Source organism: Odocoileus virginianus, chromosome 5, assembly GCF_023699985.2.
Source record: "Odocoileus virginianus isolate 20LAN1187 ecotype Illinois chromosome 5, Ovbor_1.2, whole genome shotgun sequence".
Taxonomy (NCBI): Eukaryota; Metazoa; Chordata; class Mammalia; order Artiodactyla; family Cervidae; genus Odocoileus; species Odocoileus virginianus.
The window spans coordinates 82,777,079-82,794,062 of NC_069678.1; the positions used below are offsets into that span (position 1 = coordinate 82,777,079).

At 38.9% G+C, this 16,984-nt stretch overlaps 1 protein-coding gene across 5 annotated transcripts in view; it reads right to left on the bottom strand.

Moving 5' to 3' along the window:
• Positions 1 to 16,984, bottom strand: part of ST3GAL3 (ST3 beta-galactoside alpha-2,3-sialyltransferase 3) — a 205,343-nt gene that overhangs the window by 124,169 nt on the left and 64,190 nt on the right. Inside the window, exon 2 of one of the 5 annotated variants that reach the window (XM_020914741.2) lies at positions 1,960 to 2,094. The exons of the other annotated variants lie outside the window; for them this stretch is intronic. The gene's annotated coding sequence lies outside the window, so the exon portion shown is untranslated. The remainder of the gene's footprint in view (positions 1 to 1,959; positions 2,095 to 16,984) is intronic. 5 annotated transcript variants of the gene reach the window in all.

Sequence of the window (16,984 nt, forward strand, 5' to 3'; positions counted from 1 at the left end):
CCTCTGTCCATGGGATTTTCTAAGTAAGAATACTGGAGTGGGTTGCCATGTCCTCCTCCAGAGGATCTTTCTGACCCAGGAGTTGAACACTCGTCTCTTTACATCTCCTGCATTGGCAGGTGGATTCTTTATTGCTAGCTCCACCTAGGAGCCCACAGAAATAGTTAATACTCAAAACAGAAATATCAAAAATGAATGTTATACTTCAATAAAATAAAATTTTAATTAAATTAAAATTTTAAAAGGAAATATCAAGAATGGCAATATAACTAGGTTGCCTTGAGATCTGGAGGTAAATATCAAACAAATTAGGGTAAAAGAGTTGAAAATAAATGTTTCCTGGAGGTAGGAAATCAAGTACTGGTGGTAATGAGGAAGTGGTTTTCTTGTTCATTTTTGTTGGTAACAAGTCTTGTAGAATTGTCTTTTTGAACTATGCACATGTATAACTTTAATAAAAACAAATATTAAATTCACTTGCAAAAGATTACAAAGCCTGTGGTGGTAGGGCCAGAGCTTCAAATATAGTCAATCTGGTTCTCTAACTTATATATCATATATCTACCAACAGGGTCAATGAAGACTTTATTAGAAACCTCTGTCTTTAGTTGCTAAGTAATGTCTAACTCTCTCGACCCCATGGATTGTAGTCTCTCAGGCTCCTTTGTCCATGGGATTCTCCAGGCAAGAATACTGGAGTGGGTTGCCATTTCCTTCTCTGAGGATCTTCCCAACCCAGGGATCGAACCCAGGTCTCCTGAACTGCAGGCAGATTCTTTACCAACTGAGCTGTGAAGGAAGCCCTTACTAGAAACCTCGATGCCTCATATTTGATCATATCCTACTCAGTGCTTTACTAAATACTGTTTTACATTATTTTGTGATTATCTTACTTATCTAAATATGAGCTATAAAAAATAATTAATCTAGAATAAAAATAATTAAAAGATAAAACAACCAAATGTGTGAACCCTGTTTGGATCCAGATTTTAAAAAAAAAACTGTGGAAATGCAAATTTAAACTAATTAGGGATATGTAACTATGAATTGCTGGGAGGGATTGGGGGCAGGAGGAGAAGGGGACGACAGAGGATGAGATGGCTGGATGGCATCACTGACTTGATGGACATGTGTTTGAGTAAACTCCGGGAGTTTGTGAGGGACAGGGAGGCCTGGCGTGCTGCAATTCATGGGGTTGCAAAGAGGTGGACACGACTGAGCAACTGAACTGAACTGAACTGAACTGAACTATGAATTGGGTATTGGAAAAAATTAAGGAATTATAGTTAATGTGCAGACAAAGGTCTGTATAGTCAAAGCTATGGTTTTTCCAGTAGTCATGTATGGATGTGAGAGTTGGACCAAAAAGAAGGCTGAGCATTGAAGAACTGATGCTTTTGAACTGTGGTGCTTGGAGAAGACTCTTGAGAGTCCCTTGGACTACAAGGAGATCAAACCAGTCAGTCCTAAATGAAATCAACTCTGAATATTCACTGGAAGGACTGATGCTGAAGCTGAAGCTGAAGGTCCAATATTTTGATCACCTGATGAGAAGAGCTGACTCATTAGAAAAGACCCTGATGCTGGGAAAGATTGAAGGTAGGAGGAGAAGGGGATGACAGTGGATGAGATGGTTGGACGGCATCACTGACTCAATGGACATGAGCTTAAGCAAGTTCTGGGAAGTGGTGAAGGACAGGAAAGCCTGGTTTGCTGAAGTCCATGGGGTCACAAAGAGTCAGACATGACTGAGCAACTGGACAACAAATAACTAATGTGAGGTAATAACATTCTGGCTATCTTTTGTTAAAGTCCTTTATTGTTCGAGATGATACTGAAATACTTATGGGCAAAATGATTTGATGTCTGGGATTTGCTTTACAATCCAATACAATTTTGGAAGTTCAAATAATAAAAAAAAGACACGATTCTCTATGAAAGCGGGCCTACAATACTCACATGTGCCTCAGACCTTTGGACAGGATAAGACCATTAAGTCATTTGCTGTATGACATTCTTTCCTTCATATGGAAAAAAGATGTACTTGATAGGCTGTCATTAAGAGTATGGCGCCATTCCATCCCCAAGAGGTCACTTAATTAAGACAAAGGAAAGAAATAAAGTGAAAGGTTGCTCAGGTAAGTTTTTATATTTTGCCATGAAAAAAATTGTATACTTAATATTTTGTATTATTTCTATTTTGTATTATTTCTCAATACCATAATTGAAAAATGAAAAGCAAGTGGTTGACATCACTGTCATTCATCTTAAATACTAAGAGTGGAAGGCATGGGGAAAAATGGAATACATTACTAATAGGAATACAGAATGGTAAAGCAAGTTTGGAAAACAGCCTGGGAGTGTCTCAGATATAGGAACAAATATAGGGCAAATAAAGAGTTACCATATGGCTCAACAATTCTACTGCTAGGTATACATAAACCAAAGAGAAATAAAAGTTTTATGTCCACACAAAAACTTGAATATAAATGTTTATAGCAGTGTTATTCACAATAGCCAAAAAGTGAAAGCAATATAAATGTCTCCTCAACTGATGAATGAATTGTGGAATTAAAGAATCCTGCTCAAATTGGAGGGCTTCCCTGGTACTTAGTGGTAAAGAACCCACCTGTGAATGCAGGAGACAAGAGACTAAGGGTTCCATCCCTGGGTCAGGAAGACCTCCTGGAGGAGAAAATGGCAACCCACTCCGATATTCTTGCCTGGAGAATCCCATGGATAGTGGAGCCTGGCAGGCTACAGTCCATGTGGTCACAAATCTGCCATGCAGCCTCAATTATTCCAAATGGGAAGAGATTACACCAGATCTCCAACAGAAAGGTGCCTCTACTACCCAGAAGGAAGAAGAAAACTCTCCACCCCATGATAGCCCAGCCAATCAGAGGCTGTAGCAGTAAAGCCAATGAAAAGCCTCTATACTCCGGACTCCCAGCTTCCTCCAATGGACTCTCTGGTCATCACAGCAACAGCTCCCAAATTTCCACCCCAGCTTCCCCAGTAAAAGCAAGTTCCCCTTCCTCTAAAAAAGCAGGTTACTCTTTCCTGTTCTCTGGACTTGCCTATGGTTTGCCATAGATTGCGTTTTTCCCAAACAGCAATTCCTCTGGTTGTTGTTTAGCCGCTAAGTAATGTCTGACTCTTCGCAACACCATGAACTGCACCACGCCAGGCTTTCCTGTCCTTCACTATCTCCCAGAGTTTCCTCAAATTCATGTCCATTGAGTTGGTGATGCTATCCAATCATCTCACCCTCTGTCGCCTCCTTCTCCTCCTGCCCTCAATCTATCCCAGCTTCAATGTCTTTTCCAATGAGTCGGCTCTTTGCATCCAGTTGGCCAAAATATTGAAGCTGCAGCTTCAGTAACAGTCCTTCCAATGAGTATTCAGGGTTGATTTCCCTTAGGATTGACTGGTTTAATCTTCTTGTTGTCCAAGGGACTCTCAAGAATCTTGTCCAGCACCACAACTCGAAAACATCAATTCTTCAGTGCTCAGCCTTCTTTATGGTCCAACTCTCACATCTATATATGACTACTGGGAAAACCATAGCTTTTACTATATGGACCTTTGTTGGCAAAGAGATGTCTTTCCTTTTTAATACACTGTCTAGGTTTGTCAGAGCAAGGAGCAAGCATCTTTTAAATCCATGTCTGCTGTCACCATCTGCAGTGATTTTGGAGCCCAAGAAAACAAAGTCTGTCACTGCTTCTACTTTTTCCCCTTCTATTTGCTATGAAGTGATGGGACCAGATGTCATGATCTTAGTTTTTTTAATGTTGAATTTTAAGTCAGCTTTTTCACTCTCCTCTTCACCTTCATCAAGAGGCCCTTTAGTTCCTCTTTGCTTTCAACTATTAGAGTGATATCATCTGCACATCTGAGGTTGTTGATATTTCTCCTGGCAATCTTGCTTCCAGCTTGTGATTCAACCAGCCCAGCATTTCACATGATATACTCTGCATATAAGTTAAACAAACAGGGTGACAATATACAGCCTTGTCATACTCCTTTCCCAATTTAGAACCAGTTGTTCCACATCTGGTTCTGGTTGTTGCTTCTTGACCCACATACAGGTTTCTCAGGAGACAATAAGATGGTCTGGTATTCCCATCTCTTTAAGAGGTTTCCAGTTTGTTGTGTGACACACATAGTCAAAGGCTTTCACATATTCAATGTGAAACAGAAGTAGATATTTTTCTGAAATTCCATTGCTTTCTCTATGATCCAAGGAATGTAGACCATTTGATCTCTGGTTCCTCTGCTTGTCTAAATCCAGCTGTACATCTGGAAGTTCTCGGTTCACATTCTGCTTAAGCCTAGCTTGAAGGATTTTGAGCATAACCATAAGCATGCAAAATGAGCGCAATTGTATGTTAGTTTGAACATTCTTTAGCACTGCCCTTCTTTGGGGTTGGAATGAAAACTGACATTTTCCAGGCCTGTGGCCACTGCTGAATTTTCCAAATTTGCTGGCATATTGAGTACAGCACTTTAACAGCATCATCTTTTAGGATTTTAAATAGCTCAGCTGGAATTCCATCACCTCCACTAGCTTTTTTTTGTAGTAAAACTTCCTAAGCCCACTTGACTTCACACTCCAGGATGTCAGGCTCTAGGGGAGTGACAACACCATTGTGGCTATCTGGGTCATTAAGACCTTTTGTGTATAGTTCTTCTGTGTATTCTTGCCACCTTTTTAACTTCTGCTTCTGTTAGGTCCTTACCATTTCTGTCCTTTATCATGCCCATCCTTGCATGAAATGTTCCCTTGATGTCTCCAATTATCTTGAAGAGATCTCTAGTCTTTCCCATGCTATTGTTTTCCTCTACTTCTTTGCCTTGTTCCTTGAAGAGGGCCTTCTTATCTCTCCTTGCTATTCTCTGGAACTCTGCATTCAGTTGGGTATATCTTTCCCTTTCTCTCTTGCTTTTCACTTCTCTTCTTTCCTCAGATAACCACTTTGCCTTCTTGCATTTCTTTTTCTTGGGGATGGTTTTGGTCACTGCCTCCTGTACGACATTATGAATCTCTCTCCATAGTTCATCAGGCACTCTGTCTATGAGATCTAATCTTGAATCTATTCATCACCTCCACTGTATAATCATAATGGATTTGACTTAGGTCCTACCTGAACGGCCTAGTGTTTTTCCTTACTTTCTTCAATTTAAGCCTGAATTTTGCAATAAGGAGTTGCAAATGCCACTGTTAGCTCCAGATCTTGTTTTTGCTGACTGTATAGAGCTTCTTCCTCTTCAGCTGCATAAAACATAATCAATCTGATTTCAGTATTGATGATTTGGTGATGTCCATGTGTAGAGTCATCCCTTGTATTGTTGGAAAAGGGTATTTGCTCTGACCAGTGTGTTCCCTTGACAGAACTCCGTTAGCCTTTGCCCCACTTCATTTTATACTCCAAGGCCAAACTTGCCTGTTACTCCATGTATCTCTTGACTTCCTACTTTTGCATTCCAATTCCCTATGATGAAAAGGACATGCTTTTTTTGGTGTTATTTCTAGAAGGTCTTGTAAGTCCTCACAGAACTGGTCAACTTCAGCTTCTTTGACATCAGTTGTTGGGGCATAGTCTTGGGTTACTGTGTTGTTGAATGGTTTTTGCCTTGGAAACTAATCAAGATCATTCTGTCATTTTTGAGACTGCACCCAAGTAGTGCATTTCAGACTCTTCTATTGACTATGAGAGCTTTCCTCTAAGGGATTCTTGCCCACAGTAGTAGAAATAATGGTCATCTGAATTAAATTCACCCATTCCTGTCCATTTCAGTTCACTGATTCCTAAGATGCTGATATCCACTCTTGCCATATCCTGCTTGACTATGTTCAATTTACCTTGATTTATGGACCTAATAATCCAGTTGCTATGCAAAACTGTTCTTTACAGCATCAGACTTTACTTTCACCACCAGACAGATCCACAACTGAGCATCATTACTGCTTTGGCACATCTGCTTCATTCTTTCTGGAGCTATTAATATTTGCCCTTTTCTCTTCCTGAGTAGCATATTGGACACCTTCCAACCTGGGGGCGGGGGAGGGGGCACGGGGCTCATCTTCCAGTGTCATATCCTTTTTCCTTTTCATACCATTCATGGGGTTCTGATGGCAAGAATGCTAGAATGGTTTACTATTCCCTCCTTCAGTGGACCATGTTTTGTCAGAACTCTCCACTATGACACGTCCATCTGGGGTGGCCCTTCAAGGTGCAGCTCATAGCTTCACTGGGTTACACAAGCCCCTTTGCCATGACAAGGATGTGATCCATAAAGGGGAATTCCTCTGGTACTGTAGAATAAATTCACTTTTGCTGGTAAAATAAGTGGCTATTATATGATTAAAATTGACATATTTGGTGGCACAAGTGGGGTCCAAAGGAGACAAACTCCAAGAGACAATGGCTCCTAGAATGGCTCCTAGAATTAAGTGAGGTAACCTACACTAAGTCACTTGTGCTTATCACTTTGCTGAGTTGCTGACTGCCTTCAATTTGGAGAGTGTTTTCTTGGATTCCAAGCTCCACTCTTTTGTGTTTCAAGCTCTCTAACTTTATTCAGGCTCTGGAAAGGTTTCGTCCTTTCAGGGAAAAGATTTCATCTGTCTGGTTCAAGGCTTCGTCCTTAGTACTCAAGTTGTTTTCTGGAGCATGTGGTAGTTAGGTTCTCTTTTGGAGACTGAGCTAACTGGGAACTATTCCTTTTGGAATCTGGGCAAAGACTCTATCAACTTTCTTGGGTTTCTGGGAGAACTTAGGGAAATGGGACCCCACTCATCTAACTGCTCTGAAGGTGGTCTGCCTTTGGAGACTTGGGCCAGTTCATGTTTAAAAACTGTGGACACCCTTTACTGCATTTTAAACTAAGTGGGCTAGACAAACTAAAAGTAATTAGGAATTACAGTCCCCATAATGATGGGGAACTTTCAATCTCCCCAAATTCAAATAAGATTAAATCGGAGGACTACATTCTAAAATTAAAACAAACATTTCACTGGTAACTGGAAACATGTACAAAACTCTAAAGATTCTGTTTCTAAATTTGCCAAAATAACCAAAAAAGAAAAAATGAAATATATCAGAGCCTCAAACTCTTGTATTCCCCTCCCCGAACTTCTGGTTTTGGACCATCTTGTGTGCCTTCTCCACCCACTTTGTCTCAGACTCCGCCCTGACAGCCATCTTGTGCTCATACTCTGCCGCACCGTCACCTTCCTCTCTCCTCTGCAAAAACCTGCCCCTTTAAAAAATCAGACCCTCTGAGAATCCAAATGCTAAACCCTTAATTACTGTTTCTAAGACAATTGGAGCAAATAAACAACTAAAAGGAAAGATTTAAACAGCAATTGTCCTATATTTTTGAAAATAGACAAATAGATTCCAAAACTCTTAGGGGAAATTTTGTTTTCTATTTCCGTCTGGTTGGTGAAGTTTTTTGGTAGGTCTACTATCCTGTTCAAAAGATTCGACCTTTGTTTTAAATAAGGGCATCTTAAGGGGAAATCTTAACAGAGAGAACTCCAAACCACTCAGGAGACAACAGACTGCCTTATTTGATTGATATGCAGAAGTTTCTAAAAGACAATTTGACTCCAAAAACAGTTCTAAAAGGATCCTTACAGTATGCCAGAAAAACAATTTGGATCAAGCTATTCTTTTGAATTTTCTATTTTTGTACCTAAGACATGGCTAACATTTTAAATAAAACTATAAGTTCCCCATTTGCATCTGTCTGTGCACTCATGTGTATCTATATGTGTGTGTTAGCTGCTCAGTCGTGTCTGACTCTTTGCAACCCCATGGACTGAAACCTACCAGGCTCCTGTATCCGTGGAATTCTCCAGGCAAGAATACTGGAGTGAGTAGCCATTTTCTTCTCCAGGAGATCCCCCTGACCCAAGGGTTGAACACAGGTCTTCTGTGTTGCAGGCAGATTCTTTACCCTCTGAGCCACCAGTGTATCTGTATATGTATGTATATATGTGTGGCTTTTTTTTTGGTTTGTTTTCTACCTCTGGATAGTATTGCTAAAATAAATTCAAAAAGAGCTTTACTTAATTGGCTTAAAAACAAAAAAAGCAAAACAACAAACAAATGAGCACTTAAATGAAATAAAATATAACAGAGACTTTCTAGGTTTACATGATATAGTTTGAAAGCTAGTTTGGGGGTACTGGTTTAATTAAAATAGGCATGTCCTTGGAGTTACCAGTGGTGAAACTAATGCAAGCATACAATGTTTATTCTACCTGGGTTTACTGGTCAGATAAATTCATGTTATATTCATTACAAAACTTGTGAGCAATAAATACATGGTATGATAAAGTTTTTCATGAATGTTGAAAACAAGTGAATTGAAAGTATCTGAATGAGATATAGATTTCTGGGTAAATCTTTTAAATAGTTTCCCCAAATCTTTTTGGCGTCCTGAAACTTTACAGTTTTGCTAAGTTAAATTAAATAATAGGTAGTCATTAAATATCTAGATCATTCCCAAATAAGATCAAAATACTAGAACATTACTTAAAATAGGTTCATCTACTTTCAGCTTCCTTTACAAAGGAACTAAAGATATTTGGGTCTATTGGTAACATACCACACTGGAAAATTTCCTTGAGCAAAATACGTTTTTAGGAATTATGAAATATATTCATTAGTTCATACAGACTACTTGCAATTGTTAAAGCTACCAGAAATAATTAGGAGAAACAACTATATATGCAATACAAGTAAGACAGGAGCTTTTGGTAAACCCCGGTTTGATTCCTGGGTCAGGAAGATCCACTGGAGAAGAGATCGGCTGCCCACTCCAGTACCCTTGGGCTTCCCTATGGCTCAGCTAGTAAAGAATCTGCCTGCAATGTGGGAGACCTGGGTCTGATCCCTGCGCTGGAAAGATTCTCTGGAAAAGGGAAAGGCTACCCACTCCAGTATTCTGGCTCGGAGAATTCCAAGGACTATACTGTCCATGAGGTTGCAAAGAGTCAGACATGACTTTCACTTTCACTTTTGGTAAGAAAAGGTAGAGGAATAGAAAAGCATTTTATTGAGGGCAAGAATGTAATTTTGTCCTAAAGTGAAGCTAATTCAGAATAGGAAACACGAAAAATAGGACAAAAGCTAAATGAAATAGTAAGCTGTAGAAGATTTATGGGGAAAATTTTTTTGAAAAATAAATTTTATATGTGGTCAAGCTTGCTAAGTTAAAACGAATTTACTTAAATATCAAAACTACACTGTTCCCAAATGAATTTGGTTTTTAATCTCTTAAAAGGGCAAAGTTTTCTTCGACTAAGTAGCCTGCTCCTTTTTTTTTAACCTCTAAGTAATTTGCTTAGAAAACAAAGATTCATGTTTTTCCAAAATTCTTTTCTAGACTTCATTTTGTCTTAATCTGGCCTCTGATTACTTAAGAAAATGGAATCTTCTCAATATTAAAAGAACTAAGTTTTGCCTTCAACTATGTAACTTTTTGTATTTGCCTTTGAAATTTGTTACTTATTGTTACTTTGATCCAACAGATAATTATCATTTCATGATATGATCCTATTGGATCAAGTGTCCAAAACCTTTTGATATTTTTTATAAACTTCCCTAAAAGCAAGTTCTAAATGAAGTCTTTCTGACCTTGAGCTAACTCTGAGAACTTTCACAGGGTCCCTGGAAAATCTCAAGTCTTTTTGTCAGTTATAGGCAGTTACTGCTTTACTTTAATGCTTTTGCAAATATGTTTTTTCTTTAAAGAGATTCATGTATAAAGCTCTAACAGGTACTCTGGAATATGGGTTTTTGACAACTTTAAGATCATATGACTGAACTGGGTAAGGATTTCTAAAACTAATGGAAAACAAACTGCTTTAATGTTTTGTTTTCCAGGTGTAAAGAGACCATTTTTCTCCTCTTCTTTAAGTTATCTATAACTCAGAGCAATTTGGTAAAGTGTATGCTGGCCACAAAGATTGAAGCACTTATCTTTTTATCCCTGTCTGATTCCCCCCAAATTCTGAAATTCTTATTAAATATTCTTGTTTTTCATGACAAAGTGTATATCTGTATAACTTCAATGGGAGTCTGTTCTAGTAACAGGATGTCAGCAGCAATTGGCTCCTGCTCCTTTCAATCCCCAAATGATAAAGACAAGCATACTGCTGTATTGTAAAGGTCTAATTACATCTATTAAAAATAACCATGCTCTAGTAGAGCCCCCTTTCTGCAGCACATTACCAGGAGACAAAGACCCCACATATCACACTCTGTAACCTCGACGTTTTGTACACTGGAAGAGACACCTTTGAAAGAACCCTCTCTGGCCTCACTGGAAGGGCCCCTATCAGGTATTGTTAACTAACCTTTTACTGTTAAACTCCAAGAAGTAGAGCCCTGGGTCTACACACCACATTTAAAGCAGGCATTGAATCCCAACCGGACCATCTGGCAACATGACGATCAAGCGCACTAGGATCTGAAAAAGACAATATCCGAGGCTGACAGCTTTCCCAGGATGTCTGGACCAAGCCTGTGTACCTTTCTTTCAGTACTGTCTCTCACCTTGTTTTTTCCCTCCCTTCCACGGAAGGACAATGCCCTAATTTTTATTTCCCAATCCCTTGTGGAAGGGGGAACTCTCTGATTGCTGGATTTGCCATTGAAGACATCAGTCCATCCAAGGTAGCCAAGACCCTTTGGTTCACCCTATAAGAAATTCTACTGGGGTTCCAAATGCTGTTGTTTGTCCAAATTGTTTCCAGAGCCCATTTTATAAAGTCAGTGTGCTAAACCTGTCTAAACTTACTCCCTGCTTCAATTTGACTCAACCCTGGGATGGAAAAACAAGATTTTCTAAACATTTGTATGAAAGGTTCTGTGCAGTTGCCAGTGTAAGTCACATCATTTGTAAACTTGCTGACACATCTCTATGTCTAAGTATCCTCTTGGTGTGTAACAACCTTATGTGTGAGCCTTGGTTAAGTAATGCTAATGCCCCTATTCCAATGAATAACCCCATAGATGCTATTGTTTATGTGGGAGTCTTATCCTATCTCCTGGTTATACCTTCATATATGGAAGTTTGTGGAATACCTTTAAGCTTGAGCAATTCATTGTCTTGATAGCTGGAGAATATGATGACAGTGTACTCTTAATATTTTCACTATCTTGTTCTCCCTATATAACCAAACAGAAGCCTCTCATTGGTCCATCCCATTAAGCCTTTACAAAAACCTTAAGGAAGAACTTCCAGGAAGCATGCAAGATTCTGGTTTTGTCTCCATAGGGAGAGTTTTCTTCCTATGATTGGAGTGCCAATGAACAAATAATCAGGAATCTTTCCCTGATATTAGGAGTTAGCTGACTCCATAACCAACACAGTTTCAGCAATGTTCACCTAACTCATTGGCCAAGGTGATTTTGGATCACCACATAGCCTTTGATTACTTACTTGCTGAACAAGGCGCTATCTGTGCAGTAGCAAACACCTCTTGTTAAAAGGCCTCTGGGGAAGCAGAAGCCCAGTTACACAAAATTAAAGAGCTAGCATATTAGTTACAGCACATTTCACCCAACAATCCACTGTCTTCTGGTTTATTCAACTGGCTACCTTTGGGTCTGAACTCCTGGTTTAGAACCATCTTGAAAACTGGATTTATAATGCTGTTTTTAATTCTGTTCTGTATATTTGCTAAGTTTTACCTCTATTACTTATCAAACCTTTATAAAAAATAACATGCCTAATATGATGATGCTAGCCCAGTGTCTGAAGATAATTTATTACACTTACAACCTTGACTAAATATGGACTTATAATGAGAAATCCCTGAGAGTTACTCAAATATGGCCTCCTGAGGTTTCCAATTTGTGTACCTTCTCTCTGACATGAAATATGACAACCAGGGAAGGTCTGAGGGATAAATTACTGCATGTGGAAATCCTGACTCTTGATCAGCAATGCTTTTAAGGAACGAGCTTAAGCAAAAGGTGGAAATGTGAAATTAAAGAAATCTCAGCTAAAACTGGAGTCAGGACAGGCCTGTAGGAGGAGCTCTCACACCCTACCATGTACCCTCAATTACTTCAAGCAGTAAGAGATCTCCAACAGAAACCTGGCTCTACTTTACTATTCAGAAACAGTAGAAAACTTCACTCCAGGACAGCCCAGCCAGTCAGTGACTGTAGCAGTCCAACCAATCAGAAGCCTCTATACTCTGGATTCCCAGCTTCCTCCAATGGACTCTCTGTTTATCACAGGCCCTCCCAAATCCCCCTCTTTTCCCTATAAAAACAAGTCCCCCTGCCTCGTTCTCGGGATTTGCTTATGGTTTACCATAGCTTACATTTCCCAATGGAGAAGGCAAGAGCAACCCACTCCAGTACTCTTGCCTGGAAAATCCCATGGATGGAGGAGCCTGGTGGGCTGTAGTCCATGGGGTTGCTACAAGTCAGGCACAATTGAGCGACTTCGCTTTCACTTTTGACTTTCCTGCATTGGAGAAAGAAATGGCAACCCACCCTAGTGTTTTTGCCTGGAGAATCCCAGGGACGGGGGAGCCTGGTGGGCTGCTGTCTATGGGGTCGCACAGAGTCAGACACGACTGAAGCGACTTAGCAGCAGCAGCAGCACATTTCCCAAGTTGCAAAGTCCTCCACTGTTCCCATGTAAACTCACTTTTGCTAGCAAAATAACTGGCTATTATATTGTTAAAGTTGACAGGATAAATAAAATGTGGTATATCCATAACGAAATATTATTTCACCATAAAAAAGAATGAAGTATTGATACATGCTTCAACAGGGATGAATCTTGAATGTAAAGTGAAAGAAGCCAGTTACAAAAGGTAACACAATGTATGATTCCATTTATATAAAATGTCCAGGACAGGCAAATCTACATTGATGAGAAGTAGATTTGTGGCTACCTAGGCCTAGAAGTGGTTAGGGGGAAATGGAGCCTAATTGCAAATGGGTACAGGCTTTCTGGTGTAATGAAAATGTTCTAAAATTAATTGTGATGTTTGTACATTCTGTGAAAATACTTAAAACCACTGAATTTTATACTTTCAGTGGGAGAGCTATATGGTATATAAATTATATTTTTAAAAAGTTGTTACCTTAAAAAATAAAAGTGGAAGGCAGAACACCTCATCTCTAGGGAAACACAGACCCCTGTGATCATGGAGGCTGACTGTGGGCAAATTCCTTTGCTGGTCACTTATAAAACAGAGGGAACTTTACAGTTTGGATTTTTTTTTTTTAATGAAAGCAAGGGGGAAAAAATACTTCACCATTAGAGGGCTAAGAAATCAGTGAAAGTAATAATTATATAAAGGAGAAAATCAAAAGGAATTGGTTAAAAAAACAAAAGCCCCTGGGACTTCTCTGGTGGTCCAGTAGTTGAGAATCTGCCTTCCAGTGCAGAAGACACAGCTTCCATCCCTGGCTTCCCTCCCTGGTCAGGGAACTAAGATCCCACATGCCATGGGGCAACTAAGCCCCCATGATGCAACTACTGAACCCGTGAGCTCTATAGCCTGTGAGCTGCAACTAGATAAATTTCATGCATTTCAACAAAGAGCCCAAATGCCACTACGAACACCCAGTGCAGCCAAATATATATACATCCATATATACATATGTACCTCTTCTGGTTTCTGTCTTCAGTATTCTCAGTCTTTTACTCAGTAACTTTAATTTTTTATTTTTTAAATTTAGGGCTGCACAAGAAGGGAGTTTTTCCTAATTATCGGCTTAGAATTCTCCCCTACCTATACTTCCAGGTTCCCTCAAGCAGATGCTGCAAACTGGAGGTTCATATGTGTGTTACGTTTAGTCCACAAAGTGCATGAAAAGTTTTAAAATTGTTAACATTCCTAAGACAGGAGATTTCACATGAAAATTATTTGCAGCTTTTCTTGAATAATAGGCAAATTCTGGCAATATAGAAGGGTGCTTCTTCATTCAGCGAGAGAAACAAATCATAAAGTGGTATCCAAAGTACTCAAGGAATAACTTAGCTGGTTCTCACTCTAAAACTAGGGAATAAAATGTGAAAGAATCAGGCAGACAGGAACTGAACATAATCAGAAGCAGAGGATGGAGATACAGGAGAAAACATCTTTAGAGCTACACTGTGAGGTAACATCTCAAAGTGGGATAGTCTTCCTACCATTCCCTCTCACAGTATTTCTAGCTACAGATTCTTAGAAGTCTGTATTTTTGAATATCCATAGGATGCAAGGTTCCTCCTCTCTCAGAGAGATGAGTAATTTATTGCTTCTCAGAGCTTATCCCATACTTATCCTTCACCGCTCTCGTCCTTTCCCTGCTCCTATCCTATGAAATCCAGTTTTTGATCAGTAATGCAAAGGTCCTAAATCTGCCAGAAAGAGAAGCCCATGTATGAGTGTTTACTTGTATCTGACTCTTCATGACCCCATGGACTGTAGCTCACCAGGATCCTCTATGGGATTTTCCAGGCAAGAATACTGGAGTGGGTTGCCATTTCCTACTCCAACAGATCCTCCCAACCCAGGGACTGAACCTGCATCTCTTGCATCTCCTGCATTGGCACATTGGCAGTCAGATTCTTTTACCACTGTGCCGCCTGGGAAGCCAGCTGGTACAACACCTGCACACACACACACACACACACACACACACACACACACACACACACACAGAGGAGGTGAAGCCCTCTGGAAATGTTCACTGTGAAACTCTCCACAAGGGAATGGGATAGAAAACAGTAGTTTTTATTAAAATACATTATAGGTTATACAGTCCTATTTGATCAGAGAAATAAGAATAAACCAACAACAACAAAAACAACTTTGAATCACCACCACTATTAACCTTGTTTTATATTATAAGAATTATAAGAATAACAAGAATTCAATATTATCATATATAGAGATATTAAAATTGACCTAATTGTCCCCCAAATGTGCTTTATGACTTTTCTCCCTTCTATCTGGGTTCCAGTCAAAGTCTGCCCTTGGCATTGGCGATTTTATCTCTTTAGCTTCTTAACCCACCTCCTCTCCTCCATCGTTATTTACTTTTTTTTTGTAAATGTGATTGACTTTTTTTTGAGAGCCCATGTCAGCTGGCCTACAGCATGTCCTACAAGTTGTTTTTGTCTGATTATTTCCTCACAATTAGATTGATTAAATATTTTTGGCACAAACACTCTGAAAGTGATGTGTGCTTCTTATTGCATCACATTAGAAGGCATATAATGTCAGACTATCACATTGGTGGTTAAGTCACTAAGTCGTGTCCAGCTCTTGAGACCCCATGGACTGTAGCCTGCCAGGCTCCTCTGCCCATGGGATTCTCTAGGTAAGAATACTGGAGTGGGTTGCCATTTCCTTCTCCAGGGGATCTTCCCAACCCAGGAATTGAACCTGGGTCTCCTGCATTGCAGGTGGATTCTTTACCAACTGAATTATGAGGGAAGTCTGACTATCACATTGGTATGTTAAATTTGATCATTTGGTTAAAGTGTTGACCCTCAGAATGTTTCCTTCCCTTGTGATTACTAAGTTAATTATTAAATGATTAATATGAGAATTAATAAGTCAATTTTCTTAAGTGTGTAATGGTACTAGGACTACGTAATTGAATATCCTTATTTTTAGCAGGTGGAAGCTGAGGTATTTAAGAGAAAGTATCAAAAAACTCTGCAACTTACTTTTGAATAAAGGAATACTATGAATAACTCTATGCCCATAAATTTGATAATCTAGATAGATGGACTAATTTCTTGAAGACACGAACTACCAAAACTCAGACAGAAAGAAGTTGACAATTGGAATAGACCTGTATCTACTAAATAAAATGAATCAATAATCAGTACCTTTCAAAACAGAAATCACCAGGCCCAGATGGGTTCAGGGGTAAATTTTACCAAATTTTAAGAAAGAAATTAAATCAACCTGCCATCATCTCTTTCAGAAGATAGAAGCAGAAGAAATACTTCTTAACTCATTCGTTGAGGTCAGCATTACCATAATACCAAAACCAGATGAAAACATTACAAGAAAAGGAAACTACAGGCCAATATCTCTCAAGAACGTAGATGCAGAAATCCTCGGTAAAATATTAGCAAATCAAATCCAGCAATCTATAAAAAGAATTATACACCATGATTGTAGGGTTAATCTCAAGTATGCAAGGCTGATTCAACATTCAAAATCAATTAATGTAATACACCACATCAACAGGCTAAAGAAGATAAATCTCATGATCATACCAGTAGATGCAGAAAGGGTATTTGCCAAAATCCAACACCAAGTCATGATAAAAGCTTTCAGTAAACTAGGATTAGAAGGAAATTACCTCAACTTGATAAAGTGTATCTATAAAAACTCACAGCTAACAACCTACTTAATGGTGAGAAAATACAAGCTTTTCCACTAAGATCAGGAATGATGCCAGGATGACCCATCTGACCACTCCTTTTCAACATTGTACTGGAAGTCTTAGCTAGTACAATAAAACAAGAAAAGGAAATAAAAGCTATACAGATAGGAAAGGAAGAAATAAAATTGTCTTTGTTCACATACGACACAATTGTCTATGTAGAAAATCCAAAAAAATTATTAAAAAACTAACTGGAAGAGTAAAGATCTGATTAAGACAGATAAGGATATAAGCAATTATAGGAAGGTTATAGGATACAAGGTGAATGTGCAAAAGTCAATTACTTTCCTATAAGCCAGCAATTAATAACTGGGAATTGAAATAAAAAACACAATACCAAAAAAAAAAAAACCCCAAAAAACACAATACCATTTACAGCAGCATCCCCAAAATAAAATACTTCGGTATGAGTCTAACAAAATATATAAGATCTATATGAGGAAACAAACAAAACCCTGATAAATGAACTCAAAGAAGAACTAAATAAATGGAAATATATTCAATGTTCCCAGGCCTTTAAAACTGGGATTCTGTGATGG